Below are 11,554 nucleotides of genomic sequence, written 5' to 3' on the forward strand. Positions count from 1 at the left end.
ATTTCAGGATTGAACCCAACCTTCTGGAACTAGCACCTCCGGGGTCAAGGAGAAAAGGGTTGCTTCTCAACTGCCGTGCAGGTGACATTCATCTGCACAGGAATGACTGCAGCCCCAGGTTGTGCCTTATGCACAGGCCTGGCTCCTGGGAGCAGACTCTGTCTCACTTCTCCTCACTGGCCATGCCTTGGCATAGCTCCTCCCTGTCCCCTACTCAACTAGGTTCCCAGGAGACAGAGCACTGGCAAGCCCCATTTGCTAGTGGGCAATGCGTGACCAGGAGGAGGCTTACCTCGGTTAGGACCTAGAACAAGGCCCCAGTGTGCTGTTTCCACGTGTGAAAGGAGTGGGTGCAGGAGGCCAATGGCGGGGCCACTGGTCCCATCTGCAGCTACAACTCAGGATACGATGGATGTGGTGGGGGAGAGGAACTGGACGGGCCTTCACTTCTTGGTCTTGCCCTGGGCAGCCACCACTTTCATGGCTTTGGCACGGTCTCCTCGCCCCCAGGAACTTCATGGGCTTGATGGGCTTCAAGTTCTTGTCCAACTCATAGACGATGGGGATCCCGGTCGGCAGGTTCGGCTCCATGATTGCCGCTTCAGAGACCCTCCTGGAGTGTGATGATGTCCCAGAGGCTGTTGCCGTGGGCCACAATCAGTACCCGCTTGCCCTCCTTCACCTGGTGAATGATTTCTTCATTCCAAAAGGACAATGCTGTGGCGATGGTGTCCATCAGACAGTTGCAGGAGGGGAGCTGGTCTTCAGTGAGGTCTGCATGCCTATGATCCTTGAAGATGTTGACATAGAAGGAGTGGTGGGCCTCCATAGGCAACGGCGACAAGTTGAGGGACACTCCAGATCTTCACCTGGGCCTCGCCATGCTTGGCGGCTGTCTCAGCTTTGTTGAGGCCTGTCAGCCCTCGTAGTGGCGCTTACTGAGACTCCAAGTCCACTCGACAGCAGCCACATCTGGTTGATGGCATCCAGCACCACCTAGGGCATGCGGATGGCTCACTTCAGTCACTGAAGAGGTTCTTCAGGTTCCAGGTGCTCTGTCCGAGCTGGATCAGCACCATCTTGTAGGCAGTCACAGCAGTGGGCAGGGGACACGGCGCTAACTGGGGCTTGCCGAGATTCTGGAGCTTGTCGTTGGATTTAGGGCCCCCTCCCCAAATCCAGTACGACCTCATCTTAACATCACAACCACAAGAACACTATAAAATAAGACAATATCCTGGAGTTTTGGGTGAATATGAATTTTCAGGCATACTATTCAGCCCATTATAACTTTCTTTGAATTGCTGCAACCACTAGAATACTGCGGAAATGATTCTGTGCTAATTTCTATGCTAGTTTCTGCTTTCTGCCTCTTGGGATGTTTGGTCTTATACCTCTCCTCTTGGAACTCACCCACCAGGCTGTGAGGAGTCCATGGCACCCAAAGAAGTCCCATGTACGGTGGAGGGACTCAAGTTGAGCCTCAGTTAAGCCCCTAGATAAGAGCCAACATCCATAGCCACCATCCATCTTGGACATTCAGTTTCGTGAGGCTTCCATGTGACTGTACCCTTGCCTACACTTGCAACTACGTGAGAGATCCTTTCATTTCTTAAGTGCACCAAGCTTGTTCCAGCCTGAGGGACTTGGAATTAATTCTTCCTTTTACCCCAAAGACTTTTCCCTCAACCATCCACATGGATGGCTCCTTCTTGTCATCCATGTCTGAGAGCAAATGTCATCTCCTGAAAATAGCCACTCTAGCCACTTTTATTATATTTTCTTTTCATCGCAGTGTTTATTGTTATCTAATACTTTCTTGCTTTTATATTTGCTTACTTGGTTTTTATTCTAGGTCTTCTCTCCTGTTCCCTAGAATTTAAGCTTCATGCAAGAGAGACCTTGTCTATCTTGTTTACTGCTCTATTAGCAACTCCCTGATAGTGTTAAACACATATTTGACTCTCAATAGACAAATATTGAATGAATGAGCACACGTTTTAAAGTTATGAGGTAGTCAAGCCTATTGGGTCTAAATCTTAGCTCTACAATTAATCTGAATCCTCATGCAAGTTACATAACTTCTCTTAGCTCAGTTTTGTCATCTGTAAAAATGGGACCAAAATATTCATCTCAAAGTGTATTTGTAATTGTTTGGTGAAATAATTTATATGTAGCATGTACACATTCCAGCTGGGGAGCTCAAGTTTTTAAAAAAATACAATTAATGTTATTGGTAAATTTTTTTATTACAAGTGTATGTCAGAAGCATATTCTCAGCACATTTGAGATCTCCAGATTGCTTTGTGCTGTCACTAAGTGTTGGGCATGTGAAACAGTCATCAATGATCTTCATTATACATTGCTACTTTCTTTCAGACACATGGTAGGATTTTTCCTTTTGAAGATAAGCATGATCATGTGCTTTACACTGGCCAGTGAAATGTAAGTGGGCATGGCATGTGTCTTTTCCTTGAGGAAGGATTGAGAGTCAGTGTTTGATATGCCACAGTCTGCAAGCATTCTCATTGTACAAGCACATTTTTTGTTTGTTTACATTTTTGAGTTGGAGTCTCTCTCTGTTGCCCAGGCTGGAGTGCAGTGGCATGCTCACAGCCACTGCAGCCTCAACCTGCTGGGCTTAGGTGATACTTCTGCCTCGGCCTTCCAAGTAGCTGGAACTACAGATGCATGCCACCACGTCCATCTAATTTTTGTGATTTATTGTAGAGACGGGGTCTCACCAAGTTGCCCAGGCTGGTCTTGAACCCCTGAGCTCAGGCAATCCTCTCGCCTAGGCCTCCCAAAATGCTGGGATTACAGGCTGAGCCACTGCGCCGAACCACAAGCACATATCAACATGGAGTCTTCATTCATGGGGCCCCTGAGTAACTGCCATGAGCAGAGACTCCTTGCTGACACATGCCTGACATGTAGCACAAGCAAGACTTTTGTAGACTAATTTGTCGGATGTGGAAGCTGTTCCTGCAGCCTAACCTATCCTCAATGATGCAATGTGTTTTCTAGGGCCAAAACCTTGGTGAGAATTTTGGTTGATGGGAGGCAACGTAACAGGAGTGTAGGGCAGAAATAATGTTCAAAATATTTAACAATTAGAATGACATAAGGCGCTCACCAATCTGAATGTTAGGAATGTGAAGGTGCAGGGGAATGACACCATCTACCAGCCAAGGAGAGAGACCTCAGTGGAAAATAATCTTGTCAACATCTTGATCTTGGACTTTTAGCCTAAAACATCATGAGAATTTGAATACATTTCTGTTGCTTAAGGCACCCATATGTCGCACTTTGTTGTGATAACCCTAAAAAACGAATATAGGGCTATAAACCCTCATCTCTTAGGGTTTCAAACTATGAGGTCCTTTTTCTTAGGAACCCTCACAAACATTAAAGTTTGATGTCGATGTCTCCTCTCCCCTCACTCTAGTCTGGGAACTCTTGTTTCATCTGCCCAATCATACCTCTATCTCAGGAAACCTGACTGTGCATTCTTCATGGTTTGAGACTCCCCCAACACCTAGACTTTTCTTCCCTGGAACCAAAAACAAGGGAGGAGGGAAGCCAAGTAAAAAGAAATGGGATGGAGGACAAGAAGGAGAAAACATATGATACCTATAGACATATGACACCTGTCACATACAAAGGTTCTTGGCACAAGCATATGCAGAGAGTAAATACTTTGTACCTAGTAGCTGCTATTATTTTATCATCATTGTCGTCATTATTATCATTGTTACCACCAACCTGTAAGCTGTTAACAACTTGACTTAGACAACTTTCTATACCTGGAAGTTACCTCTCCCACACCTTCATTCTGTTCTCTCTCTCTCCAGAGCCTACTCAAAATTTCTTCTTGCTCCCTTGCATGCTCAGTTGCCTGGATCGGTTTTAGAAAACAAGCTCCTGATAAGGTTTAGCAGACCATGGAAAAATGAGAATTTGAATGAGTTCTAATAACTCAGGATTCAAAGCACACTCAACCTTCGATGCTTTGTAGGGGTTTCCAGGGCCCATGAATCCCCCAGCCCAAATGATGAACAGTGTGCAGAAATACCACACTAGGCATGAGCACAGGCTCCTGTTTACGTTCCCAGAAAGGTGGGTTATATTTGGTGTGCAGTCACTTTCTCATTTTTCTCCATCCTTTTGAAGAACAAATGCCAAGTTCTAAAAGACTTATGAGTCCATAAGCCAAACACCTTGCAAAATGGCTGCCATTACTCCCCCGTTTTTCACCCTGCCTTGTGAATAGACCCCACTTATCTGCTGCTTCCTTGCTGCATTGTTTTCTTCTCCCCTTTACTGCTTTGCGTTTCTGTCAATTAGACTCCAGTGAGACCATCATTTAGGAATACATTTCATCAAAATAATCGGGCCGAGAGCTGGAATGCAGAAGCCAAACTGAGAAAGCTGAAGGGTCGAGGCTTTTCAAATACCAGAAGGGAGAAGGGGTTTATCTTAAGCTAATCTTTAGTCCACCCTCTGTCAGATTCCCACCCTTATGGTGCCTTTATCTTGGTCATTTTTTGTTCTCTTTCTCCTGGCAGATGGGCATGACAGAGCTTATCCTTGCCCCTGGTTCTCAGATGACATCCATGACTTGTCATTTGCAAGGAACATTGCAAGTCAGTGGGTGCGCTCTGTTTTGATGCTGTTACAGTTCTTGGAACAGAGGCATCTGCTGGGTGTAGAAAAAGCCATTGGCCTGTGGTTTTCTAAATCATTAAAACGCCATGGGCATTTTGACAAATTGGTGCTGATCTTCAGGCTCAGCAACTGGGAGCAATCTGTTTTGCAGGCTGAGAGAAACAGCTGTAAAACTCTGGTAAAAATCTGTTCTATGGTGTTCAAATACATTTTAGGTAGAGAGGCAGACTGGTGAAGTGAAAAGGCATGGTCTCAAGAACCAGAGAGATCTAGATTGGAATGCTGATCCTTCTGCTGACTGACAGTGAATAGTGAGCAAGTTAGTTAACAATGTCCTTATATGTAAAACAGGTGCATGTATACAATTGATACCATGATTAGAGATAATACTTTTTAAGTGTCTGGCACAAGGTTGCTTCATCATAAGTGGTTACTAGTAGTGAGGATAGCTCAGCAGCAGAATCAGATGCTTGTAATAATAGTAGCAATACCAATAGTTGTAGTATAAGTATTAATACTAATAGTAGTTGTCACAGCAAAAAATAAAGTGATTGAAGTGCTGGATAGGAGCCAGGAGGCTTGAACTGTACAAGTGATGGAGTTAATGGAATGAGTGGTAAGTTGAGAATCCAGAGATCTAGAGTCTAGTCTTGGTAGTTTCTCTACATTTTGTGAATCTGTGTAGAATTATAGAAAATTGGAAGACTTTATGGTGCTCTCCAAATCGTCATTAAATGCCCTTCTTCTACTTGCAGTAGCATATAAGTTGAATAGCAGATGTTTCTTCCTTGTTCTGTGTGATTTAAATGCTAATAAAAATATTAGCAATCTATGCTAACTTATATTGAGCATGTGCTATGTAACAGACACATTTCAATTTTATACATATTGCTTCATTATATTCTTGCAAGTGAGTACCCTATGAGCTATGTCATAATTTTATTTCTATAGTTAGGTATTGAGGCATGAAGAAATCTAATATCTTACCCAAGGTTACAGAGTTAGTTATAGAATCAGAATCAGAACTTAGGAAACCTGTCTGTAAAGCATGTGTCTAAACTCATATTTAGTATTATACTATACTGCTCTAATGAAATTTGTCACAACCTGGAGTTTAGGGTACCTGGCTTGTATGGTGGAGAAGATTTAGTTTTTATGTACAATCTGGAGTTATAATTTATCTGGTGGTTTAGCACGGATTAGATGCCAAGATATAAAAAGATAAGGACTACTTTTGTTTATAAAACCAGTCAACTAATCAACCAACAAACAATCAATATTTATTTAGTACATAGCTCTCAACATGTGACTTGTTTTCAAAGGTTAGTGAATAGTCCAACCATTTTGAGGAGAGAGTTTAATTTTAAGATTAGTGAAAGATTATATTGAAGAAGTTATAATAGGCCATGACGGCAAAAGGACTAGAGCATAAATTTAAATCTGAACTATAGACAACGAGGAGTTAGACACCTCCTCTCTGGATGGCCATAGAGGTGTCTATGGATGGTCTGAATGATCTTTTTTTAGAGCACACTCGATCTTCATAATGATTATGAGCATACCTATTTCCTTCAGTGTCTTGTAAGCTCGTTGAGTTCTGTGACAATTTCAAAATTCTTCTCACCAGTGCAGACAACTAGGTGTGTCCTTCATCAGGGTCACTCAGACCAGTCCAGCTTGTCTCTGAGAAGGCATTTGCTTCTGATGTTGGAGTAGATTAAGAACTCTGCCATAAGCTTCCTTTCTTTTCTAGGAAGAAAAATACATTTTTATTTTCTTTATGGAAATTCTAGGTCCATAAATACTGATTTTTTGCTGATGTTCAAGGTACTTTTAATCTGCTGCTCCATGAGGGCAAGGCCAGAACTTAATCACTCTAGGAAGCTCACCAATGCAGTGTTTCACCACAGCTCTTGCGTATCATAGAGCCAGCACCAAATTCCAGAATGGCAATTATTTAAGTTAACTTTAAAGCTATCACTCCATAGTCCTCTGGGCTCTATTGTTGTTTATAAGACTCTGCTGTCAGTCTGATCATAATTCTTTTGCATGGCAATCTTTTCTTCTCTCTTGCTGCCTTTAAGGTTTTATTTTGTTTGGGGTGCTCAGAGCTTTATAATTGTTGTGTCAAGATATGGGTAGGGTTTTTATTTATTCTTCTCAGGACTCGATGTACCTTTTCAAGCCATCTTGTTTCCACTTAGATAAATTATTAATCTTTATCTCTTCAATATTGCCCATTCTTCATTCTTTCTGTTCTCTACTACTTCAATCTTTTATTCCAATGTTTCTGAAATTTCTATTAACTGTATCCTTGCACTTTCTTCTATACCCCCATTTCAAATATTTCATAATTTCTGTGACACACACTTTTATATTTTCTTTTTTTTTTAATTTATTTTATTTTAAAGATGTGGGGTACAATTCAGGATTAAGTAGATAAGTTGCCATGATACAGGTAAAGTTTGGGCCTCCCTTTGGTCCCCACTTTGCCTGGTTTGAGTTTAGGTACCCTTATTGATGTTATGTGACAACCACCCCCTCTCCTGGTATTATGATTAATCTTCAGGGTTCATTTATGAATGAGAACATGTGGTACTTGGTTTTTTGTTTCTGTAGTAGATGACTGAGTATTATAGACTCTAAAACTATCCAAGTTGCTGTGAAGTCCATAATTTTCTCCTTCTTTATGGCTGTGTAATACTCCATCATGTATATGTATCACATTTTTAAAATCCAGTATACTTTTGATGGTCAGTGGAGGTGGTTCCATGTTTTTGCTATTGTAAATAATACTGTGATAAACATGCATGTGCAGGTACTTTTTCTGTAGAATAATTTGAGTTCCCCTGGGTATATTCCCAGAAGCGGGATTACTGGGTCATATGAAAGGTCAATTTTTAGATCTTTTAGGAATTATCACACTGTTTTCCATAGAAGTTGTACTAGTTTACACTCCCACCAACAGTGTAGAAGTAATCCCTTTTCCCCATATCCTCTCCAGCATCTTTTGGTTTTTTTTGAGTTACCAATGATGGCCGTCCTGACTGGAGTTAAGTGGTATCTCAGTGTGGTTTTGATTTGCATTTCTTTGATGGTTAGTGAGAATGAGCATTTCCACTGACCCCAAAGAAATACAAAAGATTACCAGATTATTATACACACCTGTATGGAAACAAACTTGAAAACCTATATGAAATAGAGGAATTCCTGACATCACACAACTTCCCATGGTTGAAACAGGAAGAAAATGAGACCTTAAATAGTTCAATAGCAACCCAGGACATTGATTCCATCATAAGAAAACTACCTACACAAAAAAGCCTGAACCAGACAGCTTTCCAGTGGAATTCTACAAAACATACAAGAAGGAGCTGATACCAATCCTACTGAAAATATTCCAGACAATCAAGAAAGATGGAACTCTCCCCAAATAATTTTGTAAAGTTAATGTCACATTGATACCCAAACTGGATAAAGTTCCAACAAAAAAAGAGAACGACAGGCCAATTTCCCTGATGAACACATGGACAAAAATTCTCAACATGATCCTAGAAAATTGGACCCAGCAACACATCTCAAAAATTGTGCAGGGCTGATTTTTAATGCAGGGCTGATTCAACATCTGCAAGACCATAAATATAATTAAATACATCAACAGATGTAAAAACAAGAACCATATGATTATATCATTAGACACAAAAAAGCTTTTTAATAAAATCCAGCATATCTGCTAGATAAACACCTTTGAACACCTATGTATAGAGTGAACAGACCTCAAAATAGTAAGCACCATCCATGATAAACCCACAGCCAATATATTGCTAAACAAACAGAAATCTGAAGAATTTCCCCTGAAAACTGGAATAAGACAGGGTTGCACACTGTCACCCCTTCTGTTCAACATAGTGTTGGAAGTGCTAACTAGAGCAATCAGACAAGAGAAGGAAATCAGGGGTATCCAGATAGAAAAAGAGGAAGTCAAGTTACCCCTCTTCACAGATGATATGACTCTATAACTTGAAAACCCAAGAGACTCTATCAAAAACTTCCTTACTCTGATAAAGTACTTTGACAAAGTCTTAGGATAAAAAGAAATGTGCAAAAAACAGTTGTATTTTTATACACCAACAACAAACAGGCAGAGAGCCAAATAAAAAGTACAATCCCATTTACAATAGCCACACACACACACACACACACACACACACACACACACACACACACACACACAAATACCTCAACATCTTCCTAATCAGAGAAGTGAAGGACCTTTACAGCAAAAATTACAAATACTGCTGAAGAAATCAAAGAAGACACAAAAAATGGAAAAATATTCCACATTCTTCTTTGTTTTCTGATGTTTGTCTTCCAATTTATTGATTCTCTTTCCAGCTGTGTCTAATCTATTTGCATCCACCATGATGTTTTCAATTAATGACTGTTTTTTATTCTTCAAAGTAGTATTTAATTATTTTTAAAATATACATATTTTTATACTCATTTTGTGACTTCTTTTTTTACCCTTTTTCCTCTTTATTTTACATTTTATATATATTTCAAATTATTTTTATCTAGTTTGTGAAATGCTGGCTCTCCTCTATTTCTTGCTGAATTAGCTTCATGATAATTTATTCTGTTAATTAGTTTATAATCTTAAATGGAAATTCATATTCAGTTGATTTTTTTCTATGAGAAGGCCATGTGTCCTGGAAGTATCCTTGCATAATGGTCTTGAATTTGTAGCTACTAAAACACTTGTGATCACACTAATTCCAAGACAGATTTTTGCCTTTATTTCTTATTTGGGGGTTTTTGAATTATGGTGAAAATGTGAATTCATATCACCTACCATGCATTTATCTAATGATTTGTAGTGTGGAGCATTTTTTCATATGTTTATTGGCTGCTTGTATGTCTTTTGAAATGTGTTCCTTTATGTCCTTTGCCTACTTTTTAATGTGACTATTTGTTTGTTTGTTTTTTTCCTGTGTATTCATTTACATTCCTTATAGATTCTGGATACTAGGCCTTTGTTAGATGCATAATTTGCAAATATTTTCTCCCATTCCATAGGTTGTCTCTTTGCTCTATTGATAGTTACTTTTGCTGTACAGAAGCTCTTTAGTGTAATTGGGTCCCACTTGTCAATTTTTGTTTTTGCTGTATTTGCTTTTGAGGACTTGTTCATAAATTCATTGCCTAGACCAATATTCAGAAGAATGTTTTCTAAGCTTTCTTCTAGGATTTTTATAACTCAAGTACTTACATTTAAGCCTTTAATCCACCTTGAGTCATTTTTTGTGTGTGTTGAGAGGAAGGGGTCCTGTTGTATTCTCTGCATCTGCTTAGTCAGTTTTTCCAGCATCATTTTTTGAATAGGATATTCTTTCCCCAATGTTCATTTTTGTCATCTTTGTCAAAGATCAGTTGATTATAGGTCAGTGACTTTATGCCTGAGATTTCTATTCTGTTCCATAGGTCTATGTGCTTATTTTTGTACGAATACCATGCTGTTTTGGTTACTGAAGCCTTGTAGTAAAGTTTGAAGTCTGGTGATGTGATACCTCTGGTTCTGTTGTTTTGCTTAGGTTTTTTTTTTTTTTCTAATTCTATTTTTCATGGTGACTTTATATTCTCAGCCAAAGTTAGATTGATACTTCCCTGAGCTGAGGAATATAATTTTACCTCCTTTTCACAGATGGGACAGTGCTTCAAGGCTCCCAGCCTTATGCAAGGGTCTCTGTTAAAACTCATTCTCCCACCTTTCTAGCCCTTTTGCTATGTTGCAGGCTCCCAGCCCCTAGACAAGTCTTCTACTATCCCGTGGTTGTAAAACTCCAAGTCAAGTAGATAAGCACAACATTACCTCTCATTTAACACTCTTGCCTTAATTTCAGGAAAATACAGACACACACACACACACACACACACACACACACATATATTTCAATGTGAAATCATATAAAAATCATATATATCATATATGAAATCATATACATATATGAGATATATGTATTTTTTTAAAGACTAGGTATTTCATTTTTTTCTAGCTTTAATTTAACCAGTATTTATGGCATTAAGGAAGTCCTGCAACATGAACTGAGACTCATAGCCAGAGGTTGCCCTTACCCAATATCAAGAATATTTAGTTTTCAGGTACAGTCAATGTTGAAAGAATTTGCAGGGTTAACTTCAGAGTAGCTTTCCATAGCATCACTCTGATTCTGAGAGACTAGTCAAGAAACAGAATATTTGTGTTAGGTAAAACTTTTACTCACATATAATGTTCGTCTAACAGTATGGCTTCATATGATAAGAATACACTTGTGTTTCTGTTATAATCATTTAATTTTAATTACATCTATGCTACATTTATCTTTTATCGATGTCACTGGTATCTATTGTTATGGTTGGCAAATAACTATAATTCACATATAGCAATCTCTTACCTATGTGGCGGGTACTGCTCTAAAAACTCCATATATGTGAATCCATTTTACTTTTACAACAAAGAACTGAGGCACAGAGAAGTTACCTAACTTGCCAAGGGTAATGCAGTGGTAGAGCCAGTAATCAAATTCCAGCATACTGATGCTAGATCTCCGTGCTTATTTAAGTGAGCACTTAAGTAAGGACCTGTGTGATGAATGATTATTAACATCACCATCACCATCATCACCATCCTCATCTTTGGAGAAGAAGAGTGCATTTAAAAGAAATCCTTGTTGACTATGAGCAAATAGGTGACAGATGAACCGAGAGAACCTAGAAGCATTTTACATCGAGAAAACTGCATAGGATTGCACCCAGCTCAAAGGTTTACATTTTCAATGAGAACTGTGGTAAGTTGTTGTTTTCTTTCACACAAGGCCCCAAGGACACT

At 39.5% G+C, this 11,554-nt stretch overlaps 1 pseudogene; it reads right to left on the reverse strand.

The window, feature by feature from the left end:
- Positions 1-443: 443 nt before the first annotated feature.
- LOC103267270 lies at positions 444-829 on the reverse strand (annotated as a pseudogene).
- Between the last annotated feature and the right edge of the window lie 10,725 nt (positions 830-11,554).

This window comes from Carlito syrichta, unplaced genomic scaffold (assembly GCF_000164805.1).
Source record: "Carlito syrichta isolate Samal-C Ts95f unplaced genomic scaffold, Tarsius_syrichta-2.0.1 Scaffold308088, whole genome shotgun sequence".
Classification (NCBI taxonomy): Eukaryota; Metazoa; Chordata; class Mammalia; order Primates; family Tarsiidae; genus Carlito; species Carlito syrichta.